This window comes from Anser anser, assembly GCF_964211835.1.
Source record: "Anser anser genome assembly, chromosome: W".
Lineage (NCBI taxonomy): Eukaryota > Metazoa > Chordata > Aves > Anseriformes > Anatidae > Anser > Anser anser.
This window is the reverse complement of record NC_139731.1, coordinates 15,994,829-16,013,794: the sequence shown is the minus strand read 5'-3', so window position 1 is coordinate 16,013,794 and position 18,966 is coordinate 15,994,829. Positions and strand designations below refer to the sequence as shown.

The window sequence follows — 18,966 nt, the reverse complement described above, 5'->3', positions numbered from 1 at the left end:
AAGGGGCGAGCAGGAGATTTCTGGTGGGATATTTTGGAAAGAACAGCATGGAGACTGGTGTACCCTGTCCTTCATGCTCTTATTCTGTGGGAGTTCAGGGTTTTGCACTGTTTTTTTTTTTTCTTGGGAGCTCTTCCCTTGTGATTTCTGAACTGACTATTTCTGCTCTCCTTTAGTATGGAGAGGTAAGGTGGGGTGTATTCGTGTGTGTGCAAATGCGTCTGTACATCTACGTAGCTGATTTTTGCTGCTTGTTTTCAAAATCTTACTGCTAAAATAAGCTAACTTGCTTACCCAACCTATAGGTTTTGGTGTTTTAAGAGAACTTTATTCACAGGAGATTAAAACCCTTTTCATTATTAGGGCTAAAATAATGGAATCCTGACTCCTGGTTGGAAATAAGCTGATGGCCCAAAGTATAGCCCCTGTGGACTTGATAGGGTGGGATTCCTCTGCTTCTGTGGTGAGAGGCCCCCGGTGCCCCTCTTGTCCCTGTGCCTCACCTGTGCTGCCGCCTTCCTCTAGGGTGAGGCGGGTCCCTGCACCCTGGCACTCGCCGTGGTGCTTGTAGAGGCTCAAGCGATAAAGAAATCTGCCTGGGTATCGGTGATGAGACGCCTAACCGAAGTGTGTGTGTTTTTTTCCCCCCCTTATTTTTCTTCCCAGTAAGTTTTAAGGCTTTCTGTGCTCTCCCGGTTCAGCAAACTAGCACAGTCCTTTTGCTTGCACCAATGCTGTTCGGACTTCTGTCCGCCGGGGGTACTGAGATAAGCGTTGTTTGTGTGTCTGAAGTTCTGTAAACGATAGCGTAAGCAGCTCTTCTGCTGTTAAACCTGCTTTATTGTTCAGGGCTTGAAATGTAACATGCATGGGATTTTTCCTAAACTGTGGCCCAAATCCTAAGGCCTTCTACTCAAGGAAGCCTCCCTCTGGCTTCGCTGGGAGAAGGATCGCACCCGTTAGCGATGTAACGTTGAGCTGGGTTCTGCTTGTACACAATGGCTCGAGTTGGGCGTAGCGTGACTGAATTCAGTGGATTTGTGCCAGACCCATGCTCGTGCAACTAAAAAAACTTTTTCTGCGTTTTGTCACAGAACCTGATAAGTAGTACCATGGAATCAGAAGTGCGCACAATGTGCAAAGTCAAACTATATTTAAAGCGCCTTATTCGCAGAGGAACACCTCTAACCTTTCAATATGTGAATAAGATGTCAACCTAGTTCTGTAACTCCACCAGGTTTTGACATGATAATGCATTTGCAGTCGCTTATAGGCTTGCATTGGTGAAGTGCAATAATTTGCCTGTGTTTATTTAAATAGTGCAAACTCTGAATGTTATCACCTTTTTATTTAAGAGAAAAGAGTATGAAGATGACATCATGGGAGCATCATGCTCTTCAAAATGGAACTGTCTATGCATGTATTTTAAAGTGTTCCCTGCTCCTCCTCCTCTCCTTTTTGAAATTGAATTGCAATATCCATGGAGTTAAGACAATTTTTTCCCTTAAACTGAAATTTCTATCTCTATATCTTGTATTTACAAAAACAATTTTAGCTTTCCTTTCTATGTAATTAGTCATCTAAGTAAGTGATTGGGATTTCACAGCGTTATCCGTGAGTTGGAGGTAGATGGCTTTCGTTTCTGAAAACCCGGCCATTGATTTAGCTAGAGGAAATAAAGGTGTGGAATAAATCTGCTTGTTTCAAATAACGAGGGTTTTTTGGTCCCTGAAACAAGCAGAGGAATTGGGATTGAGAAGTGTACATTTTAATTTGAAATTTCAGGAGGACTCCATGGCAACTGTGATATGAAAGGAGCAGGGTCTTTCATGAATCCTTTGGTCTTTAGGTAATCAGGCTTTGTTTACTTGCTTATTTGGTTTTTCGGGGAAAATAGGCCACTGGACTGCCAACTTCTGTGCAGTGGTCTTTCTTCAATGCCTAAATTATTTTGAAATACAAATTTTGTGCTGAGGCAGCCTCGAAAATTCATAAACCCCGCTGCACTCTCGTATGAAAATATGAACTGTGATGGTTTTGTAAGCCAGAGATTAAAATAAAGGAATTATACCGAAATTTTAATGTAACAGTAATTGTGAAAATGGGAAGAAAATGGGCAACTATAAATATATTTTGTGTAGAGGATCAAAAATAACCGTGGAGTGATATGAAAGCAATGTTAACAGTGATATCAGATAAATCTAGTATTTATTCAAGATTTTACTTCTTGCTTCATTCATTGCAGCGTATCATTAATGTTTATTTGGAGTATGAATGCAAGGGACAACTTTACCAGTTTGCTTGTCACAGAAGTTGATATCTAAAGAGAAATATCACTGATGGAAAACCAGAAAGACTAAATAGATATACTTGGTCTCACAGGCAGTCCATTAATTTGCTCAAATTAAATATTATCTTTAAATATTGAAAGGTTAAATGTACACTGATAATGGATTTAGACAGCCATTAAGTCATAATTGCTCTCTAATGTAGTTAGCAAAAGACATTATTTGATATAACTTATTGAAAAGGGACTAAAAGCACCGGGATTTTTTTTTTCTTTTGCTTGCCCTTTCTCATATAAAAGTCCGAGATTAAATTCCATTTTCATTTAATGCTGTGGGCCCTGTCGGGGTGCTGCGCGGGTGCTGTGCCTCGCTGGGCCTGCTGAGGCCCTGGGGGTCCCTGGGGAGCGCGGGGGCCGCTCCTGCCCCTCGTGGGGTGCTGCAGGGCCCTCGGGGGGCTCCTCCTGGGGCCGATCCCTCAGCTGTGAGGCACGAGGCAGGGTTGAGGGAGCGCGGTCTGGGCTACAGGTGTGTTATGGTCAGCGCGATTTTATTTGGGTTGCGATATAAATATTAGGAGAGCTTCAAAATATTTTTCCGCAAACGTATGTTCGCGTCGCTTCCTGGCCAGGCCAGGTTTCCCGGCCATTGCAGGGCTGTGGGTGCTCCTTGGCACGGTCGTGCTTCACTGAAGGCCTCTTGAGGTCCCTGGGGGCCCAGCCCTCAGCAGGTGCAACTCATGGCTTGCCCTGAAACCCTCTGGGGTGCTTTGGAGGTGACTGCCCTCAGCTGGGGGCCGGCTGGTCTACCTGTGGGACAGCCCTTGGGGAAGGGGCTGGGGCGCTCAGGTGGGGCAGCTGGGGCTTGGCCTTCCTCGTTTGCCTTCATAATTTGAAATGACAAATCACCTTTGCAATTTGTCTCCTTGCACGCAGTCGGTTACCTTTCTTTTTTTTTGGGGCAGTGGTAATCGAGAGGAAGGATGCTCAGAAAGGCGGGAGCCTCTACAGTGGCTCTGGGTTGAGCCACGGATCTGGCCGTGGCTTGTGAACCCAGTGCTCAGAGATCTTGCAGGACTCTCTGTAATGTCAGGAAGAAAAAGATAAATATCAGTATTTTCTTGGGCAGCGCCTTTGGTTTAAAGCCTGGAAGGGGCTTAATCGTAAGTGGATGTTGTCCTGCAAATGGGATGTTTTTCTTCTCCGGTGATACTTAAGGAGATGGTATCAAGCAGAAAACTTAAAATGAAGGAAAATGCTGCTGTCATCTCCTACAGTATTATAGTAGAAGTAAAAAAGTCTCTAGAACACCGTACTGTGGATTTTTTGCCTTTTTCATGCAGTCCATGTAAGGTTGATAACGAATCAGGATGTTTTTTAGTTTTCCTGTTCTGAATCTTGGGAGAGTTTAAAAAAAAAAAAATGCTGCAGAATGATTCACAGTGAAAAACTTTGAGAAGTCTAAATGAACTGCAAATAATAAGAAGGTTTTGAAATAGTTCTTACTTTTTAAAAATATCCCAAATTGTGGCGCAGCGTGTAACTGTGGTGAGGACGCTGCCTGACCCTTCCTCCCTTGGCTAATGGCAGCAATGAGTACATGGTGACACCGTGAATGGAGAGCACATTTTTAGTGGGTTAGGGGATGCCTATAATAAGCAACGTAATTGAGTTGTCAGTCTTCTGCTCTGTGAGCTAAATCATGGATTTGAACCACTGCAAAGTGCCCTGATTAGATACCTCCGAGTATCTCCTGCGCTCTGGCATGTGCGAGGAAATAGTTCACATTTCTTACCAGTGAAATGACTGAATAAAAGCCCTGTCCTAATGAAGCAGGTATTTCCTTTAAAATGCATCGCATGCCTTTTAATTCACATTGCGTTATTCTTTGGCTAGTTTAATTTGGGGGTCAGCTTTTAAAATGGACGAATACCTGAAATGCGTTTTGAAAGTTAACCGTATGTAGTTAATTCTTCCCCATACATTTGTTGTTCTTGCAATATTGGCCAGTTTTTGGAATACTCAGGGTGTGTTATTTCTATTAATTAAAATCAACCCAATTATGAAAGAAGGGAAAGCAAACCGACCTGTCTGTGAAACGCTAAAACACCCTGCAAAAGCAATTGAGCTCTGAAAAGATTACACTTCTGTACAGAGAACGCGTTATTTTCTTAATACGGTTTCCAATCCTTGTCCTATGTCTTCCATCACGGCTTGGGAAAAAAGAACAGGGCAGTGATATTGGGTTAAAAATCCCTAATTCCTGTGCAGTGGGTTTCCTGTAGGTCAGCCTGACACGGGTTTTGAAAATCGTGGTCAAAAACGAAGCTCTTTAAAGCTGGGAGCTGTTAGGGCTGGCCTTCTGAATGGGAGGGCTGTTAGTGCTGAGTCCAGACCGTCTAGTGGTTCCCTTCACTCTCGCTGGGTATACTTTGGTAGTTGGGCTTAAGATGAAGTTTCCTGCATGCTTCGGGACCGAAGTGCAGGCTGCGGGCTTACTGCGCACCCGCTTCCCGAAATGCAGCTCGCGGTGTGCAGTGGCAGCATCGCTCCTAGGCCAGCAGTCTGTGGCTTTGTGAGCATCCCCTGAGACAGGTTCCTGCTCCTTTATCCCACCTTATTCCCCTTGGCTAATAAGGAACATCCAAGGTCCTTTTCAGAACAGGTATTTTTTTGTCCAAGCGCTTGTTCTGAGCAAAAACCAAGAAAAAAATTAAGTCCTTTTTCCCTGTGGGTCAGCCTGCTCCTTTTCCTGCTGCACTGCTTTTTTTTTTTTAACCAATTCCTGGACCTTTTACCGGATAATCTGCATTAACATGGGGACGCTTCCTGGCACATGGGAGGCGGAGGATGACTCCGCACCCCCGGAGGTGTAAATAGTTTGACAAGTGTGTGCTGTCAGCACGGGGCTGGCGGCCCCGGCCGGCCCGCTCGTTCGGAGGGGCCCGAGATCAGAAGTAGGGCGAAGCGGGTAGGAAATCCTTTTCTTAATGTTGTTTGTCAACATTCGTGTTGTCTTTGTTACGTTTTCTTCAAAACGTTTGGAGAGAAATGTGAAAGCCAGGAAGCAATAATATCGCTGGCCTTCTGCCTTTGTCCGAGAAATGTCTTGCTACGTTTTGTAATGGTTTGCTTCCCTCCATCCCCGTTTTAGACAGAATTTCCCAGGAATCAATGTTGGATTTTTCTGAGTAGGCTGAGAAAAATAGTTCTGGGAAATTCACTGCTTTGACTACGGAGAATTATTGCTTAAAATTCAAAAGAAAAAAGGTTTTAAGGAGTTAGAAGCAAATGAAATCTAGGTTTTATTTATCCGAAAAAATCTTGGCACTGAGGTGGTCTGGTCCTGAACCGCAACCTCGCTGTGACTGAGCGAGCCCCAAACAAAGAGAAGGAACCTTCCCCAGGAGCTTAAAATTGAAGTATAAACCCAGGGAGAACAGATGGATGGACAGATTGGGGAGCACGAGAAAACAAAGAGACGGCATTGTTCGGCATAAATAGCTGCGGTGGGCTCGTCCCCGCAGCCCGGCCGAACCGGGGGCTGGGGAATAATGCGGGGCTGGTCCCACGGGGACTGGGAGACCGTGAGAGGGATGCAAGCAGGGAGGGTGGCCGAGGGGGTTTTTGGCTGTGTGAGGGGTTGGGAGAGGGTAAAGTGGGGGGAAGGCAGGGCGTAGGGTCAGAGCGGAGGAAGAGGTGGGGAGATGGGTGGTGTGGATTGGTGAGGGCTGGACAAAAACGGTGTTGGGCTTGGGAAAGAACCGTCCTCGAGACAGGATGAGGGAGAAGAGCAATGAGAACAGGTCGGTCGCCCACTCGTGGGCTGAAGATACGGAAACGTGCGGGGATGGAAAGCAGAGGGGAGGCAGAAGTGTCCCCCTTGGAAGGTGTCTGGCTAGTTGGGAGATGGAGGAGGGACGGGTGGCACCGTGGTTTAGGTGGGGAAGGGGTTGGGTGGGGAGTTGATGAAGGCTGACTGGTTCACTCTGGTGCCCAGGAGTGAATAGGTGTCGCCTACCGAGTGCCTAGTTACTGCTCTGCCAAATGGAGCCGGCAGGTAACGGCCTTGCTTCATGGGCTGATAAGGGGAGGAAGGGAAAGAAAACACCTCCTGAATCCCCGGAAGAGTGGAAATGCACAGAAGAGCATAAGTAAAATAAGAAATCGAGGAAAAAAGCCAGTTGAGGAGTTGTAGAGGCCAGGCACAGAGATAAGAAGTGAAAAAAGTGTTATATTGTTCAAATTAAAGAGTAGAGAGGGATAAAAGGTAGGGTTTGGGAAGGGCAAGATGGGGTAGGAAAACTTCAGCATCCTTTTCTGGGCTGCAGAGTGGCAGGGAAGAGCAGGCGTCCCCAAAGGCAGCTTGGTGAAGGACCTGTCTGTGAGAGCTGTGGCATGGATAGGTTGTGAACCCCTGGGACCTTCTTATACCTGCGTGGAGCCCCCCTTTCCCTGTATAATGGTGCTGCTGGGACAGGACCTTTCCCAGAGACACACGTGTTAGGAGTGGCGAGACGAGCAGCGCTGCAAGCCTAGCGTGCTGTCTTCCAGGTAGCGAAAGGTGCCAGTCGGTGCTCGTTCCTCAGATAGGAACCTGCTGCTGCATAGCGATGGGAGGGCTTTGAACAAGGAAGAGAGGAGCCTCTCCATCTGGTATTCTCTGCATTTTACGCTCGGCTCATTTAAAAATGGGAGAAGAATACCTGGGCTGGGTTCCTTCCTGCGGCGGTGCCACGCGCGCCGGCCTCGAACAAGCGGAGCTGATGGCCACGAAGTTTCCTGCTCCGCTTTAGGTGTGCTGTGATTGCTCCTCTCGCTGCTGTATGTCTTTCATCTGGGATTTAAATATCTAATGGCTCTCATCAAACAACATTTAAACTTCCTATGAAATCCTGCAAATGTTCCGTTAGATCGCATTATAAGGAACAATGGATGAAATGAGCTTGAATGGGAGGGCTGTGTTGCAGTCTCGGGGGTTCTGCAGCTGCTGGTGATGACAGTGGAACACTTCAATTGAACTGCAGCCTGGTATTCAGCAGCTCCCTGCCCATTAAACGACGTATAAAAACAGTCTAAATGGTCCGGCACATTTCCTTTTCCACACTATTTTCATCTTAGTCACTGGAGTGTTTCTGCAGAAAATAATTTATTTACTGGGAAGCGAACAAGGAATGTTTTGGTCACTGGGAGCACCAGATGTGGCGTTGGGCTTGTAGCACGAACCGACTTAATTCGACAAGGAGGCCTTTATGCATTGAGGGGGGACCTCACGTGGCCGCCGCGTCGGCTGCCGGTCCCGCGGGAGCAGACCTGGCCTCGGGGGGAGCGGAGCCGTGCCCCCGCTGGCTCGGGCGGCCTCGAGAGCCTTCAGGGGCATTTATTGGTGTTTGTTTATTCGGATGGCGCCCTGTTTGCGTTAGGAGTTTCATGGAGACGCGTTCGGTCGCCCAAGGATATCGCAATCTAGCGTGGACAGATGTCACATCGAGGGAAGAAATCAAGCCGCGGGGGTTGGAGAGCGGTGATGTGATAACGCAGGGGGAGCTGAAGAAGCGTCGCTGGGAAAAAATAGGTTTATTATTAAGAGTGCTATTATGTAGAAGCTGAGTTTTGAATATAGTTGAAATCCTACTGTGAAGTATATTTTAGTCAATAGCAACCACATCCGTGGCCATAGGTAATCGCGCCTCCCCCATCCTCCTTGCAGTTCAGCTGACTTCTAGGTTTTTGCTGCCTTCCAGAGAGAGATTCACACACCCACTGAAGCCGCTATCATTAAGCAGAAGAAAACAAAGGAAAAGGATCAAAGGCAGCCCCGTGCGTTGTCTCCAGAAATACTCAAATGTCAGCAGCCCCGGCAAGCAAATGCCCTTGTACCCCCTGTGCCCCGGTGCTGTGAGCAGCCCTGCTCTGCTGAATCAGCGAGGAGGACCGGCGAAATTCCTGAAACTGGACTTGTGCTGTCGGGTCTCCCCCAGAGAACTGCAGGGCCTGAGGGTGGAGGGACCCCAAGGAGGCTGGGGTGACGGAGAAGGTTGCTGAAACACCTCCCGCTCCGTCATGCGTAAAGCAGAAGGGTTTTTATCTTCTTTGTTTTCGTACCGCTTATGAAACGTTCATCCACGTTTTCTCAAACCGGTGACTTAACATAATATGCACAGAAAAAAATCCACCTCCTCAGTTTCCTGGAGGGCTCCTCCAGTGATAGTGCAGCTCGAGGCACCTTTATCTCACTGCAGTGAACTGAATGGAAGTGTAATTCAATGCAAGGCAGTAAAAATGAAGTTTGAACGTGCACCAATTCAAAGTTAAATATAAAAGCTATGGGTGGCTTGGCTGCTCTTAAAAAGTATTTGGTGGGCTCTTTGAGAAGTCGATAGAAGGCTTCTTGCCCACTTTCTTGGGCAAACACAGGGGTGATACTCTGTGCTCCTAAGGTAACTGGCCTGCTGGAAGCCCCGCGCACAGCACCCGCTCGCCTTCCCTTTGTCTTTGTTTCCTCCCCACTTCTCATCTATGATTGATGGAGATGCTCACGGGGAGTTGTTTCTTGACATCCTTTAAAAAAAAACACACACACACATCCTAAAAGCATGAAATGCTATGATAGTGTTATGTCTATTTTTGAAAGTAAGGCTGCTAATGTAAAAAATGGTGCTGGTATGCTGGAGTGAATTGTAAAGGCAAGATTATTAAATCCCTGAAAATTGCTAATTTATTATTTTTCTCACCTAATTTTGATTTCTGGTGCATGATTATAGTGACACACATCTTCAAAAACAAGTGAATTGCTGAGAAATTATTTGCATATTGCTGAAAATTTTTCGAGACTTGAAATTCAACATTTGCCAAAAAAAAAAAATCCACCCCTCTGGTTCTCTGCTTTCATTTGAAACCTTCAGAGCTACAAAAGATTGTGAGGAATTTAACTTTCATTGCTTCCCTGTACAAGCAAAAGGTGGCCTTGTCTTATGCCTAGTAAGGTTTCTTACCCTGTTAGCTTTGCTCCCATGGGGAACGCGTTTGGGTTCCCATTGCTGCACGCTGCGTGTTGGAAGCTCTAGCACCTTCATACATGGAAAGATTTAAGTAAAAATGAACCAGCGCAAACATATATTGAAAAGAGTACTGGGAACGGGATCGTGCCATGTGTAGTTCTCGGAAAATCGGTGGGATTTGCTCGTGGGATTTGTTTGGTTTCCTTTGGGTGGGCTTGCGGGCAGGCACCAGTACCGGCCAGCAGGAGCTGGACCCTTCCAGCAGCGAGGGTCGCCATCCCCTTGGAGAGGGAAGGGGCTGATATATCCCGCTTCTCTTGGGGTTTGTGCTGAGGCCCTGGCCGGCGCCATCAAAAACGTGTGCGCGCGTGGTGGGAGACGTGTGCCCAGTCCCCAGGAGCGATGGGAACCATCGTGGGGGCATGGCTGGGCGCACCTGAGTCTGGCGCGGCTCCAGGCTTCGGCAGATGTGAAAAGGGCCCAGATTAGTAACACGGCTTGCCTTTTTTTTTTTGTGAACGCCCACCTGAGCGCACCTCGCTCTTTGTGTGCGGGAGATAATTGAATCAACGCGTTCATTCGGGGCTGCCTCCGTCCTCCGCGAGTTGTGGGGAAGCTCCCGTTCCCCGTAACGGCGCGGGATCAGGCTCTGACAGCCGGATTTGTGCGGGCTTTGGGTGCCTGGGCTCGCGGACAGGTACCTAATAGGATTTTAAGAAGCACAGAGACATCTAGCCAGCGCTGAGAATCAGGTACCAGGCACACGGGAAAATCCTGCTAAGCGCCTCTCTGCACCTTTAAATGCCCTTCAGCTGTCTTGCTCCGAAAGCCAAATCCGGGGAAAAAACAAATGAAATCAGTGGCAAAACTGACCTTAGTGTGCAAGCAATAAAGCAGCTGAGGATAGGGGAAACCACGATCCCTTGGATTTTTATTCATATATGAAACAAGCCTGAGACTTGTTAATTTTGCTTAAGTGCCATGGCAACATACAGATCTGTTTTGCAGCTTATGAAATGTATTTTTGGAACTACTGACTCACACGCTTGCATATTTCTGCTGCTCTAGGCGAACGTAGTTCCTTTTGCTTTCGTGCGGCGCTCAGCTCGAGATCAGCCTCGCTGCCGCCCTGTGCCGGGGCTGCAGAGGAGGGCAGCACCCCTGGGCTGGGTCCCCTGGGGGGGCCGCGTCCTGCCACCACGGTGCAAGTGCTGGTGGGCACGGGGCCCTTTTTCTATGGGCACGAGCCTTTGTCCCCGTGTCTGGGGCCGGCCGGGCACTGGGTGGCTGGGGCTGGCGGCGAAGAACATTTAATTCATGTTTTGTCGATTCATATTTTATCAGCTCAAGAGGCTGGCACGTAAGACGACGCAAATTACCAGGTTTCCAGGCCCTCTGAATGTACGGAGACCATAGATGGGGTGGCTCATGTGCCAGTGAGGTGACCCCACAACAGCCCACTGGGGCTGGTGCCTTTCGTCCTGCTCCCACCGCGAAAGCTCAGGAGAAGTTCCTGCCCTCAAATACTTGCCCGCGAGGTTTTATTGCGGGCTCTGTGCTTCTTCCTGCTGCTGTGCTGCTGTCCTGCTGGAGAACTTCTCTGCTGCCCTGAATCGGAGGCCATAGGGCTGCCCTTGTCCATAAAAACTGAAGGACCTCGGTTCCTGGGTTGGACCTTGCCAGGCTGTAACAGTACCTGCTTACCTCACAGGCTTTTAAAATTAGCATTGAAGTGCTTTGCAGTGTGCAGAGTGCGGTGTAGTATGCAAATTATTTTTTATTTCACTGCTAAGTGGTAAATCCATGCATGCGCTGTCATCTAGAGAACATCAGAACCCATCACTTAAAATATCTGCCTAGCAATTTTGATGAGGTTATTGTACTGTTTAAATACTACTAATAAAAAAAACACAGTAGCAGGAGGAAAAAAAGTGCATTTAAAATGGGAGCTTGGTTATCTGTAGTGGTTTTTGAGGCCCTGAAAGCGAAGCCCTGGAGGATGAGTGCAGCGGGATGACGGGGTTCTGTCCTAGGGGGACTGAGAATGGGGGTTGTGGGGCGAGGCAGGACACGGGGCTGGTGGGCATATCCTGTAGGCAAGTTCTAGGCAAATTTTGGCAAGCTGTAGCCTGGGGAAGGCCTGTTTATTACAGGGAAGAGGAGTGGGGTGCCGTCAAGGAGTTCAAGTACTTGGAGCTTGTTGGAGCTTGGCTGTCCTGGCGAATAAATGGACTGGACGACCCACCAGGGCTTCTTACGGCCCTGTCTGGCTTTAATTGCGTTTGTCACTGGACTGCGTCTAGAGGTAAAGGATTGGCTTTGTAGAAAAGGCTCTGGGCTGTGCTATCGAGACCAGGTGGCAGCAGTTTTACAGCAGGCTTTTTCCCTTCCAATTTTCAGCATTGGAACTTGTAGAATGTCTTTAACTGATAATTTAACTCCCTACCTACTAATTGGACCTAGGCGTAACTTTGGAGCTTTATCTCTTTCCTATTCCTCATTTTATTTCTGTTTCAATTAGCGAGCGTGCCTTTAGCGAGAGACTAAGATTGTTTTTCTATCTGTTATAAGATTTGCCTGCGAGAGAAATACGTTTTATTGCCTGTCTTCTCAAATGCTCAGGCAGCATTCTCCCCGTTACAATCAATGGAAAGACCCACGAGCTCGGTCGCTTTAGGTTTGGCCACCCCGTGCAGTGCTGTTGGAGCTGGGGGGAAACTAACCTGTGACGCTTTTTTAACCAAAAATTGCTTCAACCTCCATCTCGTGGCAAATTTTAGAATTGGGAAGAGTGGGCGTGGGAGCTGGAGGAAACATTTCTGCCACAACCTGCCAGGGTTGGTGCCCTGCTGCCAGCGGGGGCACCCGTTTTGAGAATAAAGAGGGGAAACGGGAGCGCCGGGTAGCCTGGAAGTGATCCTGATCCAAACTGTGGGATGACGGCGGAGTGCGTTATGGCACGTGGGTTATTAAGCCGGATCCACAACTGTTCCATTCCTGGGAGGGTGGTTTGTACTGAAGTAGCTTTGTTTCGATTGATATTTTTGGTTATTTTAGTTGCAGAAGTTTGGGAGCTACTGGCAGAGCCCTCCGGGGCTCAGCTGCGTCTGAGGCAATACAAAAGGGGTAGCGAAAACTTGAGGCTTGACCACATATTGAAAGTTCTTCTAAACAGAAAATCTCCGTTTGCTGACTTTGGCACGAGACCGAATGCGATGGAGAAAATGAAAACCCAATGGGTAAGAGTGTACGGAGGTCCCAGGCAGGGACGCCGTCTTGTCACCCACGCAGAGCTGGCAGTTGGATGCGTCTTGTAGACAGCCAGTGTGTCCTGACAACTCCTCACAGCTGCTGGGTTGCTAGAAAATGTAAATTCTCGTTGCCACAGTTAATCAGTTATTACTCGTTGTTTATTTAATGCCCTTGTTGACCACTCGCTCGACTGATTTTTAAAATGCTTGCAAGAAATTGTCTTGTTTCTCTTGGATATTAACGAGCAAAATGAAAACATCAGAAGTCTGAAACTTAAAGCCTTCTGTTTCAGAGCTCACGAAGTAGCTCGGTGGGTGTAGGCTGTCAGTCTCTCCAGGTACCGTTCTCAAAAAGCAGAAGCTGTGCAGTTCGGAGCCCCGCGTTAACCTGTAGGCTTTGTGTGCGGGGATACAACGTGGTGCTGCAACGTGGTTGGTGTTGGGTTTCTGCTCGTCGTCTCGGAGATGGGCATCACGGGTGAAAGCATGCCTAAAAAGTACTCAGCTGCAAATATGCCATGCTTTGTCCTGGGGTACCTTATTTTCCTAATTATTTTAATTCCTTTCAATAACTAATCTGTTCTAAGATGGCTTCCAATTTACTTCTCTGCTCTCATTCCAACCTCTTCGGTGGCTGCGCTGGGTCTACAGGAGGTCAGATGTGCCTGGGTTCGTACCCTCTTACTGCTGTCGTCTGTGGGTCCTTGTGGATTCTTGCTCTTCCCTCAACAGTTGCATTTTGGGGATGAATTACTAACTTAATCCCTTACAAACTCCATCTTTTTGTTCGTTTCTTCATAATTTATCACGGCTCATTCAATTTTAAATAGGTTCTTCAGCTTCCATGGTGGCTGCTGTATATTACAAAAGAAAAGTCCGAGTCTCGCTTCACCTAAGGTTCACTGTCCACGGGTTAAATAATCAGCTTCCTCCGAGGAACTTCCTAATCTGCTAATTTCTCTTGATTTTCTTCTCTTGCGTTCCCCACCCTCCTCTTCCTGGCCTCATGATCCATGTTTATCACCGCGTAATGTTATTTCCCTCCAGCCCAGGCATCTGCCCGGGTGAGCACATCTTCCTGCCCGCCCGCGGCTCCGTGCCGTGCCCGCCGCCGTCCGTGACCCCCTTCAAATGTTGGGGGCCTGCTGGGGGTCTCTTTGTACCTCTCTGCTCTCCAGCAGACCCCCCCTTTATTGGAGAAACCGAGCACTTCTCCAGTCAAGGTTATTTGTAGTTTATTTATAGCCGTCGGCTCTGCTGGGTCCCTCCCTTCCCTGGCAGAAAAGCAGCCAAGTGGCAGCCGGACATCTCCCCTCTCCTGCTGGGGGCTTTTGAAGAAGAGGGAACTTGCCCTGCTTGCTGCTCGCCCTGAGGGCGAGTAAAGGAGCCTGAGATACTACAGAGCCTTGCCTGAAATTCGCATGTAGCCCATGTTTTTCGCGAGCTGGCGGGAGAATGTTCTGATGGCATTTCTTCCCCGTGTTTTGCTCTGAGCACGCCTCTGCGCTTCCTGGTTTGGCCGGGACCAGCAGTGGAAGCGCTGAAATGCCACGAGACAGGCTGTTCGCGGGAGGTTTCCCACTCTGCTTTTCCAGACCCAAGCAGTCTCAGTAAGCACCTGACATTTCTGGATGCTGACTTGACCTGAACCTAGTGGCTGTGAGGTGCTTAGTGATGCCCTTTTTCGCTGGCTGGCCCTTGGTCCCCCTTGAAAGCACGCATTTGGCCATCCCTTGCGCGGTTTCATGTTCTGTTCATCTGCTGCTCGCCCTTTGCGTTTTGTCCCCTTAGACCTTGAGGTCACCATTTGGACACTGTAGGGGTCTCTTTCCCGAGGCATTTCCTTGGAGCCTGGCCTCTGCGGAGCACGAACAGGCGATGCTCCTGTCCAGGTGGAGGGGTTTGGTAGGGAGGGAGCTAAATCCTGTGTTTGAACAACAGGCATCAGCTCTCTGCCATTTATAACCGTGTATTATTTCGCTAGAAAATAGCGATCCTTTAGGTATCAGTTACATTTCAACAATTATGTCACTAATTCAGGTAGGTAACCTTTATATTTGTCTTGCACAAAAAGGGTGAATGAAACTTTCATTATTTATTCAGGCATGATTTTGAATTGTGGTTTCCAGCAGGTTTTGCTTTTGGATGAAATTTAGATTTCAATTATAATCGGCAAAATCCAGCAGTTTAAATCAGTGTTTAGTAACTTGATGACTAAGCTTGTGAAATTGTTCTGCATTGAGACGAGCAGAAGCACTAAAAATACAAACTATTAGCTGTTTGTATTAGCTGGTGTGTTGAATTGATTGCTTTTGGTTAAGGCATCCTTCAGTGTGTTAGAACTAGCAAATCGCATGCTTTGGGGTTTTATTTTCATTGATAAGCTGCAATAAAGGATGAGCTATCATCCATTTTTCAACTGTAGCCTTGAACAGATCAGCCATTGAGCTGTACTGGTAGAACAAATGGAAATGAAGGAAATGTTCCCTGTGTGTTAGGGGAAGAGGCTGGTGATGTTGAAAATAGTGCTGTTTGTCTACAGGCCGCAGTGCTAGGGATTTGGCTCATTATTTCCACTAGGTTAGTGGTTTATATTTCTTTTGAAATACAAACACCATATTTGCAATGCTTGAACATTAACTTTTTGTCTCTGTTTAACTCCTGCGAATTCAGATTTTAAAAGAAGCCAACGTTTTTTAAATATACTTTGAATTCTCTTGAAAAGAAAATATTTCATTCAGCATGTTTGTGGTTTGATTTCTGACTGATAAAAGTAATTGTTTCCCCTACCCTTGTGTTAGTTTTCCCCTAGAGTCCCTGGTTTTCGGTCTTGTAGTGCAGCCAAGGAAGCTGGGGGAGGCAGTGGCAGCGAGAACTCCTTTAAGATACTAGATATTGAAAGATTAAGTAAAATAAATAAACAAAAAACAGCACCAAAGAGACTAAAATCTCCCCCCAGTTGACTAATGCTATATGTGCTGTGAAAAAAACTGCAGTTGTATACATCAAATAAGTAAAAAATCGATTGTGACCAAACTCAGTACTGTTAAAGCAGGCAGTTTGGAGCTTTCCATTAACTGTCCTAGAAATTTCCTATAAATATTTATATAAATGTATGTATTAGAATATAGAAATGTGTATGTATTTCTTACGTATACATAATATATTAATTTTACAAACATATATACATTGTGTGTAACTTGCAAATTAGTCCCAGAATATTTTCTATATACGTGGCTTGCTTCTGCACCCGGGAAAGTTAATGGCAGATAGTTCAAATATGCAGAGAGTTGTAGAGGTTATAGGAGTTAGATGAAACATGTGATTTCTCCAAATGAGAGAGATTTCTCCAAACAACTGAGCCTGTAAACAAAACCACTACCAAAAAAACCTCACACCCCAGCCTAATCTTTTTTGTCTGATACCTTAAAAATTCCAGTCTGAATTTTTTTTAATTAGCATTTATTAGGTCAATACCTAATAAATGCAAATAAGAGTATTAGGTCAATACCTAATAAATGTAAATAAGAGCACCTTGGTAGTAAGCACAGTTCTTGTTCTCCCTATTCTTCCTTGCTTTTCTCTGCAAAGTGTTCCTCCTTTGCTGAAATTCCTTAAGTGAAAAAGCATCTGAAGGATCTGTGCGTTTTGATGCAAGACGGCCTAGCGATGGAGCCTTAACTACTCTTTGTAAAGCAGTAGTGAGAAGGGAGTACCGAGCGTTTTACAGCGGCTTACACTTTTATTTGTGAATCGGCGTATTTAAATGTTAATGTTGCACGCCTCCACTGGAGCAGAATACAGGGTATAAACTTCACACTGGGAACATGAAAATGCATCTGTGTCAAGACATTTTTGCCAGCTCTCATTATTAGTTTCGTATAAAATTATAGCTGACAAAGGTCAGGGAAAAATAAATTGAAGTATCTCAGACGCGTTTGTGTATTTGAGATTATTTTCTGTATTTATTTTCACTTCTTCCCTGGCAATCCCCGCTTTGACAGGGCACACGTAGGAGAGAGCAACTGCTGAAAATAGGAAAACTTAATCTGAAAAATGAAGCGGTTGCCAGGCGGTCCGTGATCAGGTGTCTTACCTTTCACTCCGCTGAATTGGCTTTCTGAAATTAATTTGGCCGTTTAGGAAGAACATTTGTGTTATCATAGCCTGGAAATGCATCATAATTTTGATACGCGCTCGTAAATCACGCGGCCCAGCCAGTAATTCCAAAGCTTGTCCAAGAGTCATGTTTGTGCTGAAACTCTGCAGAAGATGTTTCAGCTCAAAAGCACAATTTTGGAACGAGACGCCGCGCTTTGCATGAGATGGAATGGCTCTTTCAACATATGGCAATTATGATGTAGCTCGTTCTGGCAGGGGCCGCAGGAAGTCTGCTGCTCGCATTCCTCAGCATCTCGGGGCGCTGACAACGGCTCGTACCGGTGGTAAAAGCAGCCCTGTCGCAAAGCCGGTTTTCTTCTGGGGTCCCGAAGTTCTTACGGTTTATGCGGCTATTAGAGACTCAGCCCAACCGTTGCAGGTCCCTTCTGGAGCGGGGCCGCGTGGGGCACAGGCACGGTGCTGCGAGAGGTGCTGAGCCACCTCCTTCACCCCGTGTCCTCAGCAGGGCTGGCCCTCAAGGTAAATGCTCTAGCACAAGGTCAGAGTCCGTGCAGCAAGGCTTCTTTCCGCTGGGCAAGTGAGGCCAGCCTTTTTTATTCATTTTTCAATGGAAAGCAAGTTTCAGATGGAGTGCTTTGAGGGGAGGGCTAGGTGCAGGGCTAGTGTGCACCAGCCTTGATTTTTGGCTTGCTGAATCTAACACATTATTCAGTGTGGGTTTTTTTTTTTGGAACTGAATATAATTTTCCCATCCCCTTGAAGTCCGGAGGGGTGGCGGGAGTGAAAATACAGAGTGTGGAGTGAAAGGAGCTGCCCGATGGAGGCGCTGGGTGCAGAACTTGCGGGTCCACCTTGGTTCTTTCCCCTTATCCTCCATGTCCCCGGTGTGCTGGGAAGGGACCACGGTAGAAAGATTGCTGGAAATAAAAAGCACTTGTGTTTATTCTCTACAAAACAGATTTCAAGCATCAAAACCCGTACTCAGTGTAAATTGTAAATGAGAGAGAACGGGATGGATTGGGACTGAGGAGATTACTAAAGGCTTGATCTAACTAGTCATGTTGCAGCCCATAAACCAGATCTAAATCTCCGGAGCGAGCTTAAAAGACTACATTGAGGTCAATCTTTATAATACCTGGGCTTAAGAAAATTGAAAACAAATTTGTGTGCGGGGGAGCTGAGACGCAGAAACCCCCGGTTCGTTCTGCGGGGCCAGCTCCTCTCCCCGGCCCCGCTCAGGACCGGGCGCTCGAGCCGAGGGGCGATGCTGACATAAGCAGCAGCGGTGACTCCATGCAGCTTTGGGTGGTCGGGCAAGCAAAGAAGGGGGGAAAAAAAGTGTCCTAATCCTCTTACGTGCAGGAGAGGTGCTTCTGGGCGCTGCTTCTTGAAGTGCCTCCTCTGCAGCCCGCTCTGTCCAGCACCAGCTGCGCTGAGCAGCGAGCAGCCTCAGCGGGGCACCGCCTGGCAGCTTCCAGCCCCGTGTCTGGCCACGATCAGCACCCCCTGAGGTCCTGCCGGGGGTCCCCGGCGGGGTTTGGGGCTGCTGGCTCACACGCAGTGCCTTGCTGGGCGCAGCGCAGGCACCCAGACCTGAGAGTTCTGCCTCGGGAGTTGCAGGAGCTTCACAGCTGTCTCTGAGACTTTTAAATGTTATTTTTCTTTATGGGGCAGCGGGGGGGGGAAGGACAAAATTAGATGTGTGTTTTCGCTAATTTTATAGCGGATTCTGGCCCTGCCTGAGCAGGGAGGTGGGACCAGGCGCCCCTTCCCACCCCAAGCGGTCTGCGGCTCGTGCTTCTTAAAGCCATTTCTTTCCCAGCTCCTCCCGTAATCCTTTCCTGCGCTGAAGTAATAGCCCAGAGCATGACATCACCTCTCTTCCCAGGAAAGCACTCTGATGTAGTTCCTGTAATTCAAGCAGTAATGCAGTTAAGTTCGAATTAAAAGAGCTATTTCAAATGAGTTTAGTGCAGGATCAGAGCATGGCTGGGAAGAATTTTCCTTTACAGCCGAGGGAGGCTCGCTAATTACCTGGCGGTAAGGAAGTATAGGGGGGAACGGCACCAAGGGCAAGAGGAACTACATTTGTCCTCTGATCAATTTGCACAAACTGCGTGCGTTTGTGCACTAATTTATTAGACTATCGAGAAATCTGTAATGGTCTGCCAATGCAAGGAGCATGCCCAGACCGGGTACCCAATTATTTCGCGTGGGCAATTAGCAGCTAAGAGGAGCTGCCTCTAAGTGGCTTGTCTGTATTACAGAGAAATCCTTGCTTGTATGCTTCTGCATGTATTCAGATGTG

At 47.3% G+C, this 18,966-nt stretch overlaps 1 protein-coding gene and 1 long non-coding RNA gene across 35 annotated transcripts in view; both read left to right on the top strand.

The window, feature by feature from the left end:
- The window catches only part of LOC310888599 (transcription factor 4), a 211,545-nt gene that overhangs the window by 20,951 nt on the left and 171,628 nt on the right, over positions 1–18,966 (top strand). The window lies entirely within an intron of this gene.
- Positions 2–9,792, top strand: LOC310888600. The gene is made up of 2 exons (XR_014575969.1): positions 2–185; positions 8,029–9,792. It is a non-coding gene; the product is annotated as an uncharacterized lncRNA (long non-coding RNA).